This window comes from Lithobates pipiens, unplaced genomic scaffold, assembly GCF_037356315.1.
Source record: "Lithobates pipiens isolate NorthernLeopardFrog02 unplaced genomic scaffold, aLitPip1_a1.2 Scaffold_18, whole genome shotgun sequence".
Lineage (NCBI taxonomy): Eukaryota > Metazoa > Chordata > Amphibia > Anura > Ranidae > Lithobates > Lithobates pipiens.
Genome location: NW_027507758.1, coordinates 641,679,727 through 641,694,908, shown reverse-complemented (window position 1 = coordinate 641,694,908; position 15,182 = coordinate 641,679,727). Strand labels below are relative to the sequence as shown.

At 45.8% G+C, this 15,182-nt stretch overlaps 2 protein-coding genes across 2 annotated transcripts in view; one reads left to right on the top strand and one right to left on the bottom strand.

Moving 5' to 3' along the window:
• The window catches only part of LOC143986903 (uncharacterized), a 1,023,878-nt gene that overhangs the window by 262,422 nt on the left and 746,274 nt on the right, over positions 1-15,182 (top strand). The gene's annotated exons all lie outside the window — the stretch shown is intronic.
• Positions 1-15,182, bottom strand: part of LOC143989536 (uncharacterized) — a 297,691-nt gene that overhangs the window by 220,346 nt on the left and 62,163 nt on the right. The window lies entirely within an intron of this gene.

Below are 15,182 nucleotides of genomic sequence, written 5' to 3'. Positions count from 1 at the left end.
TTGTTTTCATAGCTTTAATGCCTGATGTTTTTTATGTCTTTCTTATCTTAGACACCAATAAATCTTTTTTGCTAATCATGTTTATATGGTGAGTGAAGTTCCATAGATATGTGCTACCACAGGCTTGGCTGAGCTATTACAGGTTTTTATTTCAAGTTTGCCATTAAATCTCCATACCGCGAGCTCCCATCCTCTCCTTTATAAGTGGAATCAGGATAAAGGTCATCCAATCTGTTCCCCATCCTTTATTCCTGTATTTCTCTTGGATAATCTTCCTTTTCTGTGCTGCACACAATTTATGTATCTAAACTGGATTTATGGAGATTCTGGGGTTCAGCTGACAGCAAAACGTTCATTTTTACCATAAGTGTTACTAGGCCTAGGCACCTGGGGTATGTGTTTTGGGTCTTCTGCCCCATACCCAGGTATGGCAAGATCTCTGACAGACATATCTCCCAGGATTACTTAATCTGTTGTCTGCTGGCTGTGCCGGGTGGAGGGATATGTCTGTATAGTCTCAGACCCAAGTCACTGAGTGCAGTCTCAGGAGATGGGAGGCAGCAGTGTGGGACCTCTGCAACATGTCTCATGTAAACTTCTAATCTTCCACTGATTATTGAATACCAATATTATGAGTCCTGACCCTTACACCTATGACCCTATTTTTTTTGTGGGTGAACTGGATGGACGTGTCTTTTTTTCAACCTGACTAACTATGTACACTGTATAATTGATATTGCACATTATATAATCCTGACCCCTGCACTATATACTCTATGTTGTACATTACATCATTCTGATACTATATAGTCCTAGCTGTTGTATCTTATACATTATGTTGTACATTACATAGTCCTGACTTCTGCTCTCTCCCCTTTACCCACTGCTATATATAAACATAATATGTATTCTCCTTTGTTACACCCATTTCCTACCAGCTGGACATTTTATATCTGATGATTTGCTTGGAGCACAAACTTTTACATTTTGATAATAATGTGATAACATCCTTAAACTTTGGAACCTTAAACAGAAAGTGATAATGAGGGAGGAGTCAACCCAATAATGGGGGTCTTCAGGATCAGTCCAGTCTTCATCTTTCATATAAAAAGGTGCATACAAAAATACTACTAAACTTCCAAAGAACTAATTAGTTGCACGTGGCGCTATAACCTGTGTATCTTTCAGTGCACAAGTCCTCACCCCCTCAGTGATCCTATCTTAAATAATAAATTGTATAATCAATAACAAAATATATAAATGCTAATCACTCATTGAATAACCAAATTTGCATTTAAATTACACATATAGTGAAAAATATAAACGAATGTGAATATAGTCCATCCACCACACAGTATTTGCAAAAAAATCCAGATTACAGAAAGTCTTTCTATAGATGCATAAAAAGAATATCCAGTGTTCAGATTCCTTTCTACAAGTGACTCCTTCACCACACCATCCGTGATTTATGTTCCCCCCTTCGTGAAAACACTCACCGACTGCTAAGCCTTACACTCTCGTGTGAGGCTCAAGGGCTTTCAAATAATCTCTCAAGATGAAATCCAGACCCCAGCACATCCGATTGGAACTTCTCCACTTACGCACCTCTTTGTATAAATATATACCTCAAAGAGAAATCACAGAGGGAGACCCCAATAGTGTAATACTGCAAACACTCTTTAATGTAAAAAAATCTCACTCCTTATGCACTCACATGAACTTAAAAAAGCAAAATCACTTCAAAAGAGTAAAAAGACTCGCTTCACAACTTCACTCCACAATACTATTCTGAATACGTCGGGGCATTGGTGGTCACAGCGGACTCATAAGATACGATACTGTATCACTCGATCTCACCCCTCCTCGTGCGTCCCGCCTGGTCCCACACAGCAGGTCTAATCGAAAAAGGGCGCCTTTAAGTCAGATGAAACAGTCCTCTTAGTCCTGTGCCTGCTTCCCAGCTCCGTGTATGTCAGCTCAAAAATCACCAGATAGCCACGCCCCCTTTTTACATTAAAGAGTGTTTGCAGTATTACACTATTGGGGTCTCCCTCTGTGATTTCTCTTTGAGGTATATATTTATACAAAGAGGTGCGTAAGTGGAGAAGTTCCAATCGGATGTGCTGGGGTCTGGATTTCATCTTGAGAGATTATTTGAAAGCCCTTGAGCCTCACACGAGAGTGTAAGGCTTAGCAGTCGGTGAGTGTTTTCACGAAGGGGGGAACATAAATCACGGATGGTGTGGTGAAGGAGTCACTTGTAGAAAGGAATCTGAACACTGGATATTCTTTTTATGCATCTATAGAAAGACTTTCTGTAATCTGGATTTTTTTGCAAATACTGTGTGGTGGATGGACTATATTCACATTCGTTTATATTTTTCACTATATGTGTAATTTAAATGCAAATTTGGTTATTCAATGAGTGATTAGCATTTATATATTTTGTTATTGATTATACAATTTATTATTTAAGATAGGATCACTGAGGGGGTGAGGACTTGTGCACTGAAAGATACACAGGTTATAGCGCCACGTGCAACTAATTAGTTCTTTGGAAGTTTAGTAGTATTTTTGTATGCACCTTTTTATATGTGACATTTTATGGTAAGTGGCTGCTAAGATATAAAATATTGAGTTATTCACAGCGCTGTGATGATACACTAGGTAAAGGGTTTGTGGAGTGTGTATCTTTAAATTAACAGTCTTCATCTTTGTTGTTCTCCCCCAATCTCGCTCTCTGACCTCTGGTAGGGCTCAATAAGGAAGTGCAGGACTTCTTGTGTTGGGAAGATGGCAATAAGTGATAGAGGGGGTGGGGACACTCGTCCTATAATCACTCATCGCTGTCACTCCTATAAAAGACCGTTCTCGTTGTTTCCTCACTCTGACTAAGGTCTATGAATAAAGAATTGCACTGGTAGAAGATTCTGAGATGTAGGGCTGAAACAACTAATCACCATAATTTGATTATAATCGATTATGAAAATAGTTGTCAACTATTTTCATAATCGATTATTTGGTCAGTCAATTAATTGGCCTGCATACAGAATGTATTATTTCTTTACATATTAGAAAATACAGCTCAGTACAACATCCATACATGACAGTAAATGCCTGAGAACTTGAATGTGGGAGGAGCAATGCCTCATGTAACATGTAGTCCTGAGCAGGAGAAGGAAGTAAGTGATTCTAAAGACAGACCTTTACCTTCCTATAGGGGAAATCTAAATTATACGTTGTGGCTTTCTATAGGAGAACTCTATATTATACTTTGTAGCTTTCTATGGGGGAACTCTATACTATAATTTGTAGCTTCTGATAGGCGAATTCTATGCTATACTTTGTATTTTCCTATGAGGGAACTCTATACTATACTTTGTGGCTTCCTATAGGGGGACTCTATACTATACTTTGTGGCTTCCTATAGGGGAACTCTATATTATACTTTGTAGCTTCCTATAGAGCATCTGTGTTTGTTAATGAAGCCGGCAAAGCAAGCAGCTGTGGAGCAAAGCTGTATAAGCTTCCTGTATAGCGCCATCTCTTGCTACAGGCAGAGTGATACCAAACGTACTCTGCCAGGGACAGCAACAGCAGGCAATACCTGAATAGAAGACTGCTATTAAAGGTCAGTTTGCAGTGTATATAAGGGGCATATCTGCGCAGTGGTTACTGGGCTACTTTCAAACTGATCTGCAGATAACCTTCAGGTTACCTGCACTGAGCCATAGACTTCTGTTATTACCTGCGGGTTTGGTGAGCTTTCAGAAAGTGCACCACACCTGCAGGATATAATAGAAGTCTATGGCAAAGTGTAGCTAACCCTCAGGAAAGACACAGGTGCCCTGTGCTGCATCAGTGTGAAAGGCCCCTTTCACACAATCGGTCCAACTCAATCAAACCCTCTATTCACCTCCATGAAATGGCAGATGTAAACAGATTTGTGTCCTTTTACACCTGCCTACCTCCAATCTGATTCGCTAAAAAAAAACCCAGAGGGGATCAATCCCCTTCCGTTAGGGCAGATCGTATCGGAGGACCCATAGAGTAGAGTGGGCTGTGTCCATGTCCACTCTGCATGGGCCTGTCATCCACCTACTCTGCTCATTGTGGCCCGCGACCAGTTACCAAGTCGCATAAGTGGCCCGCGATCTTCAAAAGGTTGGGCACCCCTGCTATAGGGGAACTCTATACTATAATTTATGGCTTCCTATAGGGGAACTCTAAACTATACTTTGTACCTTCCAATAGGGGCACTCTGAAGGCAGGAGGAGCCAGAAGTGCTGGGGGTCCAGAAGAGAAGGATCAATGCTACTTTGTGCAAAACCATTACACAGAGCAGGTAAGTATGACAAGTTAAAAAAAGAAACCCAACATTTACAATGACTCTAAGGTCTCTGTGCAGGGAAGATCGGCATCTGACCCCAGAGAAGGTGGAGGCTGATAGAGTGGAGGTGATAGAAGGGATTACTATTACATAAAGTAACAGTTTACCAATTCATTCATATATAAAGTGCTGGGGGCTCAAATAATATTCTCTGCATATCTACTGCTTCCACTTTACACCTGCTTCTCTGATCTTATGGTGTTTATCAATAAATGAAGTAAACTGATCCATGTGCAAATTCATATACAACATAAAGTGCTTTGTGCTCAGGATGCTGTTCCCTGCAGATCCACTGCTTCCACTTTGCATCTACTTCATTAATCTTATAATATTTTCTGCTATATTAAATAAACTAAAATCTGTGCAAATTCATGTAATCATTCAATATTTTGTACTTAATATAGTGTTCTCTGCAAGTCCACTGTTTCCACTTTGCATCTACTTCATTGAACTTATTTTGCTGAAAACAAATCCACCAATCAATGAAAAGTTGATAAGGTGTAAAGTTCTCGGTGCTCCAAACTGTGGCAGCTGTAGTGTAGCCACGCCTTCTTCCCCCTCTTACACACGTGATGGTGAGGGCGTCCCCTTAGTGCTGATTTTTATTGATTTCTGGATTTATTTATTTTTTAGCAAAATATGGTTTTTGAAGTAGATGCAAAGTGGAAGCAGTGGACTTGCAGAGAACACTGTATTGAGCAAAAAATTGTGTAGGATTACATGAATTTGCACAGATTTTTATTTTATTTTATATAGCAAATATTATAAATTAATTAAGTAGGTGAAAAGTGGAAGCAGTGGATCTGCAGAGAACAGCATCCTGAGCACAAAGCACTTTATGTTGTATATGAATTTGCACATGGATCAGTTTACTTCATTTATTGCTAAACACTATAAGATCAGTGAAGTAGGTGTAAAGTGGAAGCAGTAGATCTGCAGAGAATATTATTTGAGCCCCTAGCACCTTATATATGAATGTCTCCACATATTTTAGTGTATTTGTGATGATTTATGTGCACACACAATAGGACAGCGCTGTGACACATAATGCTCTTCTAGTTGATAAAGGGAACACTTACCTTTGTTACAGCAGCAGTCCGGTATAAGTTATTTCTGTAGGTATTTGAGTTGTTACACAGAGCGGGTTTTACTCTATTTATATTGCTGACATCATTGCCCAAATCTGGGGATCAGGAGCCAATTCCACCCTTTACTCTCGGCTGGGGTTCTTTGCAGGTAGGTGCAGTGTGGGGGGGGGCGGAGCCTCAACCACCATGAAGGTAAAAAATAAAAATCGAGCTTGGAAGGTCGTTGCTTGGTGACCTGGGGTCACAGGTAGCTGAAGTCCTACCCCCCCCCCCATTGGTAAAAATGTGGGTCTACTATCATCTATGGTTCTGGAGATAGGGGCCTCCTTGTTCAGCCTGTCAGAAGCTACATACAAAGCGGCCAGTATAAATACAAGCCGGCACACTGATTGCAGCTAGTGATGGATGAACTTCCGACGGGACGTTTTGTGAATGCGGCCGATAGTTTGCGAACCGTAACGTTTGCGGCGGGCCCCATTGACTTCAATGGGAGGCGAACTTTGCAAACTTACAGGTCAAATTTGCAGCCACAAAATAATTAATAGCTGTGCAAACATAGTCCCACCACATGGCCAATGACATAACACATGTATGAGGTGAATCTGGAATCGACAACTACAAGCATTCTTTTTTTATAGGGGAAATTGTGACAATTCAGGACTGTGGAGCGCATGAAGGCAATGAAGGAGAGGGAAGGTCAGGGTAGGCAAAGAAGAGGGTGCAGGAGATGATCATCAGCAGCGTGACATACAGCAATGACACCTGCACCATGCTAGAGTGATCTGACAGCAGCACCGTGATAGAGAGCACTGACATCAGCAGCGTGACATACAGCAATGACACCTGCACCATGATAGAGTGATCTGACACCAGCACCGTGATATACAGCACTGACACCTGCACCGTAAGCAGCCCCAGGAGTAAGTCAGCATAGCACAGGGATGGTGGTAGCCCCTCATAATGAGCATAGCACAGGGATGGTGGGAGCCCCTCATAATGAGCATAGCACAGGGATGGTGGGAGCCCCTCATAATATGCACAGCAGAGGTACAGCCCCAGGAGTAAGTCAGCATAGCACAGGGATGGTGGGAGCCCCTCATAATAAGCAGCCCCAGGAGGAAGTCAGCACAGGGATGGTGGGAGCCCCTCATAATGAGCTTAGCACAGGGATGGTGGGAGCCCCTCATAATATGCACAGCAGAGGTACAGTTCCAGGAGGAAGTCAGCACAGCACAGGGATAGTGAACTTTACACACCTACAGGTCATATTTGCAGCCACAAAATAATTACTAGCTGTGCACACATAGTCCCACCATATGGCCAATGACATAATACATGTATGAGGTGAATCTGGGATCGACAACGACAAGCATTTTTTTTTATTTGTGAAATTCTGACAATTCAGGACTCTTGAGACAATGGAGGCGAGGGAAGGTGAGGGTAGGCAAAGAAGAGGGTGCAGGAGATGATCACCAGCACCGTGATATACAGCACTGACACCAGCACCGTGATAGAGTGCACTGACACCAGCACCGAGATAGAGAGCACTAACAGCAGCCCTGATACCAGCAACTTGCTGCTGGGCCCCAAAAATATGACACCGCTCAACCTCTTCAAAGAGGAGGGTACGGACATATAGTACGGTGTGCTTTTTTTGGACAAGGAAGTGAGCCAAATGAAGAAAGAAGGTCTCTGTGCTTGATTAAAAAATTGTTTATAGACATATACATGGTCTACTGGTCACATGTGTTGAATTCCTCCGAGATCCATGCCTCTCATTCATTTTTAGAAATATGAGGTAGTTATCACTGTCGTGAGCTAGGAGAGTACGCTTAACGGTCACGATCCCCACTGCTGCGTTGAACGTCCTTTCGGACAGGACACTGGACGAGGGGCAAGCCAACAGTTCGATTACAAATTGGGCAAGCTCTGGCCAGAGGTCAAGCCTGCCCACCCAGTAGTCCAGGGGTTCATCACTCCTCAGATCGTCCACATCGGCCGTTAACCCGATGTAGTCGGACACCTGACGGTCTAGGCGTTCCCTGATGCTGGATCCGGATGACACCTGTCGATGGGTCGGCTGAAAGAATGACCTCATATCCGAAGTCACCAAAACATCTTCAAACCGGCCTCTTCTTGCAGGCGCTGTTGGATTGGTATCCGCAACTCCTTCTCTGGGAGTGGGAATTGCTCCTCTGCCAGCGCACGCAAAAGCAGAATGCAGCATTTCTCGAAGCAAGACCTGGAAGTGCTCCATTCAGACAGCCCTCTGTGACGGCGGTAACATTTCCGCCATTTTGTGTTTGTACCGGGGGTCTAAGTACGTTGCTACCCAGTACTGGTCCTTGACCTTTATGCTTTTTATACGGGGGTCCCTATTAAAACACTGGAGCATGAAGGCCCCCATTTGCACTAAACCTGAAGCGGTGTGGTGGCTTGGCTCCTGCTCATCATCCAGGATAATGTCGTCCTCCTCGTTCTCCTCTCCCCATTCACGCACAACAGGGATCCCAGAAAGGTTTAAAGCATGCTCTTCTTGCTCCTCCTCATCCGCCCCGGCACCATCCTCCTCTGACTCCTCTTCAGACTCCTGTTGTTGACTTGTCTCAGATAGAGTAGCCCCCCCTGGGAATTCATCCAGCATTGTGACTTCCTCATCTTCCCGCTCCTGCTCCTCCACAGCCTGATCAATGACACAACGCAATGCACGCTCCATAAAGAAGGCATAAGGTACCATGTCACTGATGGTGCCATGACTGCGACTGACCAGTTTGGTGATCTCTTCAAATGGCCGCAGATGTCTGCATGCATCGTGCATGAGCAGCCACTGGCGCGGTGAAAAAAACCCCAGCTCCCCAGAACCGTTTCTGCCGCAGAGTTCATACAGGTAGACGTTAACTGCACGTTTCTGCTGGAGCAGCCTATCAAGCATATAGAAGGTTGAGTTCCATCGCGTCGGGCAATCGCAAATAAGACGTCTGACCGGCAAATTGTGTCGCCGCTGAAAGTCAGCAAGGCGAGCCATGGCCGTGTAAGATCTTCTGAAATGGGCCGAGATTTTCCTTGCCTGCCGCAAGATGTTCTGGACCTCAGGGTATTTGACAAGGAATCACTGCACGACCAAGTTTAAGACGTGTGCCATGCATGGCACGTGCGTGATTTTGCCCTGTTTCAATGCGCTAAGCAGATTGGCACCGTTGTCACACACCACTGTTAGCCACTGATCTGCCTGTGAACGCAAAGCTGAAAGGAGTGCCGGGCCAGTGTGGCTCTTGGCTTCCAGGCACAACAGACGCAGCACGGCATGGCGACATCTCACCTGGCATGTGGAATAGGTTCTGGGAGCTTGGGGCGGTGCAGCGGAAGAGACGCTAGCAGCGGAAAAGGAGGAGGCAGCTGAGGAGGAGGATGGAGTAGGAGGAGGAGGAGAAGAAGAGTCAGGCCTGCATGCAATCCGTGGCGGTAAAACCAAATCTACACGGGTGCCACGGGTTACATGCTTGACGGCCGTCAGAAGGTTCACCCAGTGGGCAGTAAAAGTGATATACCTTCCCTGCCCGTGTTTGCTAGACCACGTGTCTGTGGTCAGATGTATCTTGGCACCGACACTGTGTGCCAGAGATACATTCACTTGCCGCTGAACATGGCCATATAGCTCTGGGATGCCCTTCTCTGAGAAATACTGGGACCTTCCATTGTGGAGTTCCAATGGCCACAAATTTGCGAAAGGCCTCCAAGTCCACCAGTTTATATGGCAGTAGTTGGCGGGCTATGAGTTCTGACAAGCCAGTCGTCAATCGTTGGGCAAGAGGGTTATCCGGCGTCATCATTTTTTTACGCTCGAACATTAGGCCCACGGAAGCCTGCCTTTTAGCAGAAAAACGTGAGCTTGGCGTGATGGAAGGTGGAGTGGAGGACAATTGTGAGGAGAGAGGAGAAGGAGAAGTAGAAGACGAGGCTGGATGGTGAGAGCCTGCAGTGTGGCTTTGTGTGTTCCGTTGCTCCCACTGGGCTCGGTGATGGCTGCTCATGTGCCTTCTTAAGGCGGTCGTCCCTAGGTGAGTGTTGGGCTTACCGCGACTAATGCGCAAAGATTGCAGATGGCAACGCTATTGTCAGCAGCGGACACGTTAAAAAAAGCCCACACTGCGGAGCCATGTGCCGGTGTCCTGGGAGCGCCAGATGTGACCGTACATGGTTGATGACTCGCTCCTGATACATTAGCAGTCTGCTTTGTCCCACCTGTGCAATGTAAGTTATTCCTGCTTCTCCTCCCTATCTGCTGGTCCATATCTCCCTCTGAACTCCCCTCCTCTTCCTCTCTTGTAGACACCCACGTGACATCACTAGACACGTCATCATCAACGTCACCTTCCCCACCGCTATAAGTAGAGATCTCGGAGTAGGCAGCAACACTGGGGACCAACCTCCTCCTTGGGCTGATCTGGGTACTGTCGTCAGACTGCTGAGTAGCGGTTGTTGCTAACTCCTCTTCCTGATCCAATACCAAGAGTGGCTGCACATCAGAAATGTCCTCTTGATATGGATCGGAAAATAATTCCTGTGACTCAAGCGGAAGGTATGTGGTGGTGGTGGTGTTGTTGGTGGTAGTGTCTTTGGGGGTGCACATAGCAGAGAATGAAGAAGAGGCTGCAGATCGAGAGGATGATGAGGGTGCAGAAGAGTAAGGCTGAGCGAGCCACTCAACCAAGTCTGGTGCGTCCTTTAACCACCTTACGCCCGCCCTATAGCCAATTTACGGCCTTAGAGCGGGCGCTTTCCTGCAATCGGCCGTCCCTGGACAGCCTGATGTTTACTTCCGCAATGCGTGCCGCCGCGGGCGCGCATCGCAGAAGTTCTGTGTTCGCCGTGTCCCCCGGGGACAGGCAAACACAGATCGCTGTAAACGGCCAATCACAGCGGCCGTTTACAGCGTGATCGGCGTGTCCAATGGGAGATGATCTCATATGTAAACATATGAGATCATCTCTCAGCGCCGCTCTCCTTCCTCACACAGACAGCGTGTGAGAGGGGAGAGAAGAACGGCTGCAGCAGCCGTCAGTGCACAGAGGGAAAAAAAAAAGTGCCATCCTCCCCCAGTGCCATCCCCCCCAGTGCCATCCTCCCCCAGTGCAATCCTGCCCCAGTGCCATCCTGCCCCAGTGCCATCCTGCCCCAGTGCCATCCGCCCCAGTGCCATCCTGCCCCAGTGCCATCCTGCCCCAGTGCAATCCACTCCAGTGCAATCCCCCCCACCCCAGTGCCACCTGCCTCCAGTGCTATCTGTCCCCAGTGCCACCTGTTGTCAGTGCCATTTGTCCCCAGTGCCATCTGTCATCAGTGCCACGTATAAGTGGCATCTGTCATCAGTGCCACGTGTTATTAGTGCCACATAGTGCCATCTGTCATCAGTGCCACGTATTAGTGCCATCTGTCATCAGTGCCATGTATCAGTGCCATTTGTCATCAGTGCCACCTGTCAGTGTCACGTGCCATCTGTTGTCAGTGTCACGTGTCATCAATGCCACTTATCAGTGCCATCTGTCATCAGTGTCACGCGTCATTGGTGCCACGTATTAGTGCCATCTGTCACCGGTGGCACGTATTAGTGCCACGTGTCATCAGTGCCACTTATTAGTGCCACGTGTCATCAGTGCCACGTATTAGTGCCACGTGTCATCAGTGCCACGTATTAGTGCCACGTGTCATCAGTGCCACATATTAGTGTCATCTGTCATCAGTGCCACATATTAGTGCCATCTGTCATCAGTGCCACGTGTCATCAGTGCCACGTATAAGTGTCATCATTGCCACATATCAGTGCCATCTGTCATCAGTGTCACGTGTCATTGTCCTGGTATTTCAAAAGTGTAATATGTAGTCAACAAGTTAGATGTGTAATTTATGCTTCTAGAACACGTGATGGGGCTCCCTGCATGTTGGGCCTCTCTATGTGGCCAGGCTGTGAAAAAGTCCCACACATGTGGTATTGTAATACTCAGGAGGAGTAGCAGAATTTTTTGGGGGGTGTCATTTGTGGTATACACATGCCACGTGAGAGAAATAACCTATTACAATGACAATTTTGTGGAGAAAAATAAAAAAAATGAAAAATCTTAATTTTGCAAAGAATTGTGGGAAAAAAATGACAACTTTAAAAAGCTCACCATGCCTCTTACTAAATACCTTGGAATGTCTACTTTCCAAAAAGTGGTCATTTGGGGGGTATTTGTACTTTCCTGACTTGTTCGGGTCACAAGAAGCGAGATAGGCCACCAGTACATCAGATGTGATCAATTTTGTGCGATTCGCACCATAGCTTGTAGACTCTCTAACTTTCACAAAGACCAAATAATATCCACTAATTTGGGTTATTTTTACCAAAGATATGTAGCAGTATAAATTGTGGCCAAAATTTATGAAGAAAAATTAATAATTTGCATAATTCTGTCACAGAAACAAAGAAATATGCGTTTTTTTTCAAAATTTTCGGTCTTTTTTCATTTATAGCGCAAAAAATAAAAACCCCAGAGGTGATCAAATACCACCAAAAGAAAGCTCTATTTGTGGGAAAAAAAGGACACAAAATTCATTTGGGTACAGTGTTGCATGACTGAGTAATTGTCATTCAAAGTGTGAGAGCACCGAAAGCTGAAAATTGGTCTGGTCAGGAAGGGTGTTTAAGTGCCCAATAAGCAAGTGGTTAAAGTAATTGAAGGCACCTTCTGCAACTTCCCACTTTGGCTCAAGCCTGTTGCTCCTGCCCTACCCCTACCACCCCTGCGGAAGGGCCTGCCTCTTCCTCTGCCTGTCATTTTTTAAATGACCCTGTGACAAAACTCTCAGTCCCTATACCGATGAAGGACTGCTGCAGTATAGGGCAGCGGTCAGCAGTAGTGCACCTCAACCCTATGTATTGTGGACCGATACCAGTCCTTATAGAATAGCAGACTGTACCTCACTCAACCCTATGTACTGTAGCACCCTACACCAAGTTACCAGTCCTTATAAGGACCTTTGTGGACCAAATAGGTTGCGTGTGACTGATTAGCAGACTGTACGTCAGTCCCACTCCCTATACCGATGAAGGACTGCTGCAGTATAGGGCAGCGGTCAGCAGTAGTGTACCTCAACCCTATGTATTGTGGACCGATAGCAGTCCTTATAGAATAGCAGACTGTAGCTCACTCAACCCTATGTACTGTAGCACCCTATATACCTTACCAGTCCTTAGAAGGACTTTTGTGGACCAAGTATGTTGTGTGTGACTGATTAGCAGACTGTACATCAGTCCCTATACTGCTGAAGGACTTCTGCAGTATAGGGCAGCGGTCAGCAGTAGTGCACCTCAACCCTATGTATTGTGGACCGATAGCAGTCCTTATAGAATAGCAGACTGTACCTCACTCAACCCTATGTACTGTAGCACCCTATATACCTTACCAGTCCTTAGAAGGACTTTTGTGGACCAAGTAGGTTGTGTGTGACTGATTAGCAGACTGTACGTCAGTCCCTATACTGCTGAAGGACTGCTGCAGTATAGGGCAGCGGTCAGCAGTAGTGCACCTCAACCCTATGTATTGTGGACCGATACCAGTCCTTATAGAATAGCAGACTGTACCTCACTCAACCCTATGTACTGTAGCACCCTAGACCAAGTTACCAGTCCTTATAAGGACCTTTGTGGACCAAGTAGGTTGTGTGTGACTGATTAGCAGACTGTACGTCAGTCCCTATACTGCTGAAGGACTGCTGCAGTATAGGGCAGCGGTCAGCAGTAGTGCACCTCAACCCTATGTATTGTGGACCAATACTAGTCCTTACAGAATAGCAGACTGTACCTCACTCAACCCTATGTACTGTAGTACCCTTCACCAAGTTACCAGTCCTTATAAGGACCTTTGTGGACCAAGTAGGTTGTGTGTGACTGATTAGCAGACTGTACGTCAGTCCCTATACTGCTGAAGGACTGCTGCAGTATAGGGCAGCGGTCAGCAGTGGTGCACCTCAACCCTATCTATTGTGGACCGATACTGGTCCTTACAGAACAGCAGAGTGTACCTCACTCAACCCTATGTACTGTAGCATCCTTCACCAAGTTACCAGTCCTTATAAGGACCTTTGTGGACCAAGTAGGTTGTGTGTGACTGATTAGCAGACTGTACGTCAGTCCCTATACTGCTGAAGGACTGCTGCAGTATAGGGCAGCGGTCAGCAGTGGTGCACCTCATCCCTATCTATTGTGGACCGATAGCAGTCCTTACAGAACGGCAGACTGTACCGCACTCAACCCTATGTACTGTAGCACCCTACACAGACCAAGTTACCAGTCCTGATAAAGAGCTTTGTGGAACAAGTGAGTTGTGAATGATTAGCAGACTGCAGCAGAAGGGCAGCAGTCAAGTATAATATTCTTTCTATATTTGGAAGAAAGAATATTATACGTGTACAAGCCTATTACCGTACCACTGATACCAGTCCTGAAAAGAACCTTTGTGGAACTAATAGTAACAGCTACTGTTTAAACTGACCCTCACTGCCTGACACACTGCTTCCTTCCTGTCCCTATACAAACTGGCAAAACAGAGGAGACTGGAACAATTACTGGTTACTGGAATAGCACTTTTGTGGACCTGATAGTAACAGCTAATGATGATGATGATGATGATGATGACTAATCTGGCTGTCCCTAAAATAGCAGCAGACACAGCGCTCTGTCCCTTTATCTAAACTGACAAAAGACACTCAGGCTGCTGCAACAATCAGTAGCACAGCAAACCTATATACACCTAACACCTATACCAGTCCTGAAAAGAACTTTTGTGTACCAAATAGCTAGCGATTTATCTCTCCCTACTCCACACAGCAACCTTTCCCTATAGTGACAGAAGAAAGAATGTAAAATGGCCGCCGGATCGGGTGTATTTATAAGTTAGGGGGAATTTCCAAGTGTCCATGTGCTGTCATGTCTCAATTGGCTGTCCTGTACCCCATGATGGATGTGTCATCATAGGTCAAAGTTCTTTTACACAGAAAAACGCGGAAGTCCGCCGGGCAAACAGCGCCAATAGTCCGCCGATCGGGCGGGCGGCGAACGACCGGAATTCGCCGCGAAACGACCGCCAGGCGAACCGTTCGCCCATCACTAAAGGTAACTATTTACTATATCTGCCATAATTTGGACAGAGGCTGATATTACCTTTGGTCTAGACAAGGCCAGAAGTAGTTGTTGTTGTTTCCCCTTGTTCAAGCTGAGCCAGGAGCTGGTGTTTCCCTTGATTTAGACTGGGCCAGGAGATGGCGTTTCTCTTGGTTCAGACTAAGCCAGGAGCTGGTATTTCCCTTGATTCAGACTGGGCCAGGAACTAGTGTTTGCCTTGGTTCAGACTGGGCCAGGAACTAGTGTTTGCCTTGGTTCAGACTGGGCCAGGAGCTGGTGTTTCCTTTGGTTCATACTGGGATAGAGGCTGTTATTACCCTTGATTCATTTTGGGCATGGAGATAGTGTTTTTCCTGGTTCAGATTTGACCAGGAGCTGGTGTTTCTCTTGCTCCAAACTGGGCCAGGAGCTCATGTTTCCCTTGGTTCAGACTGGGTAAAGAGTTGGTGTTTCTCTCGGTGCAGACTGGACCAGGAGTTGGTGTTTCCTTGGTTTTCACCTCCAGGGAAAGGTGAATAGTGAAGCTAGTGGACATATGGAGAGC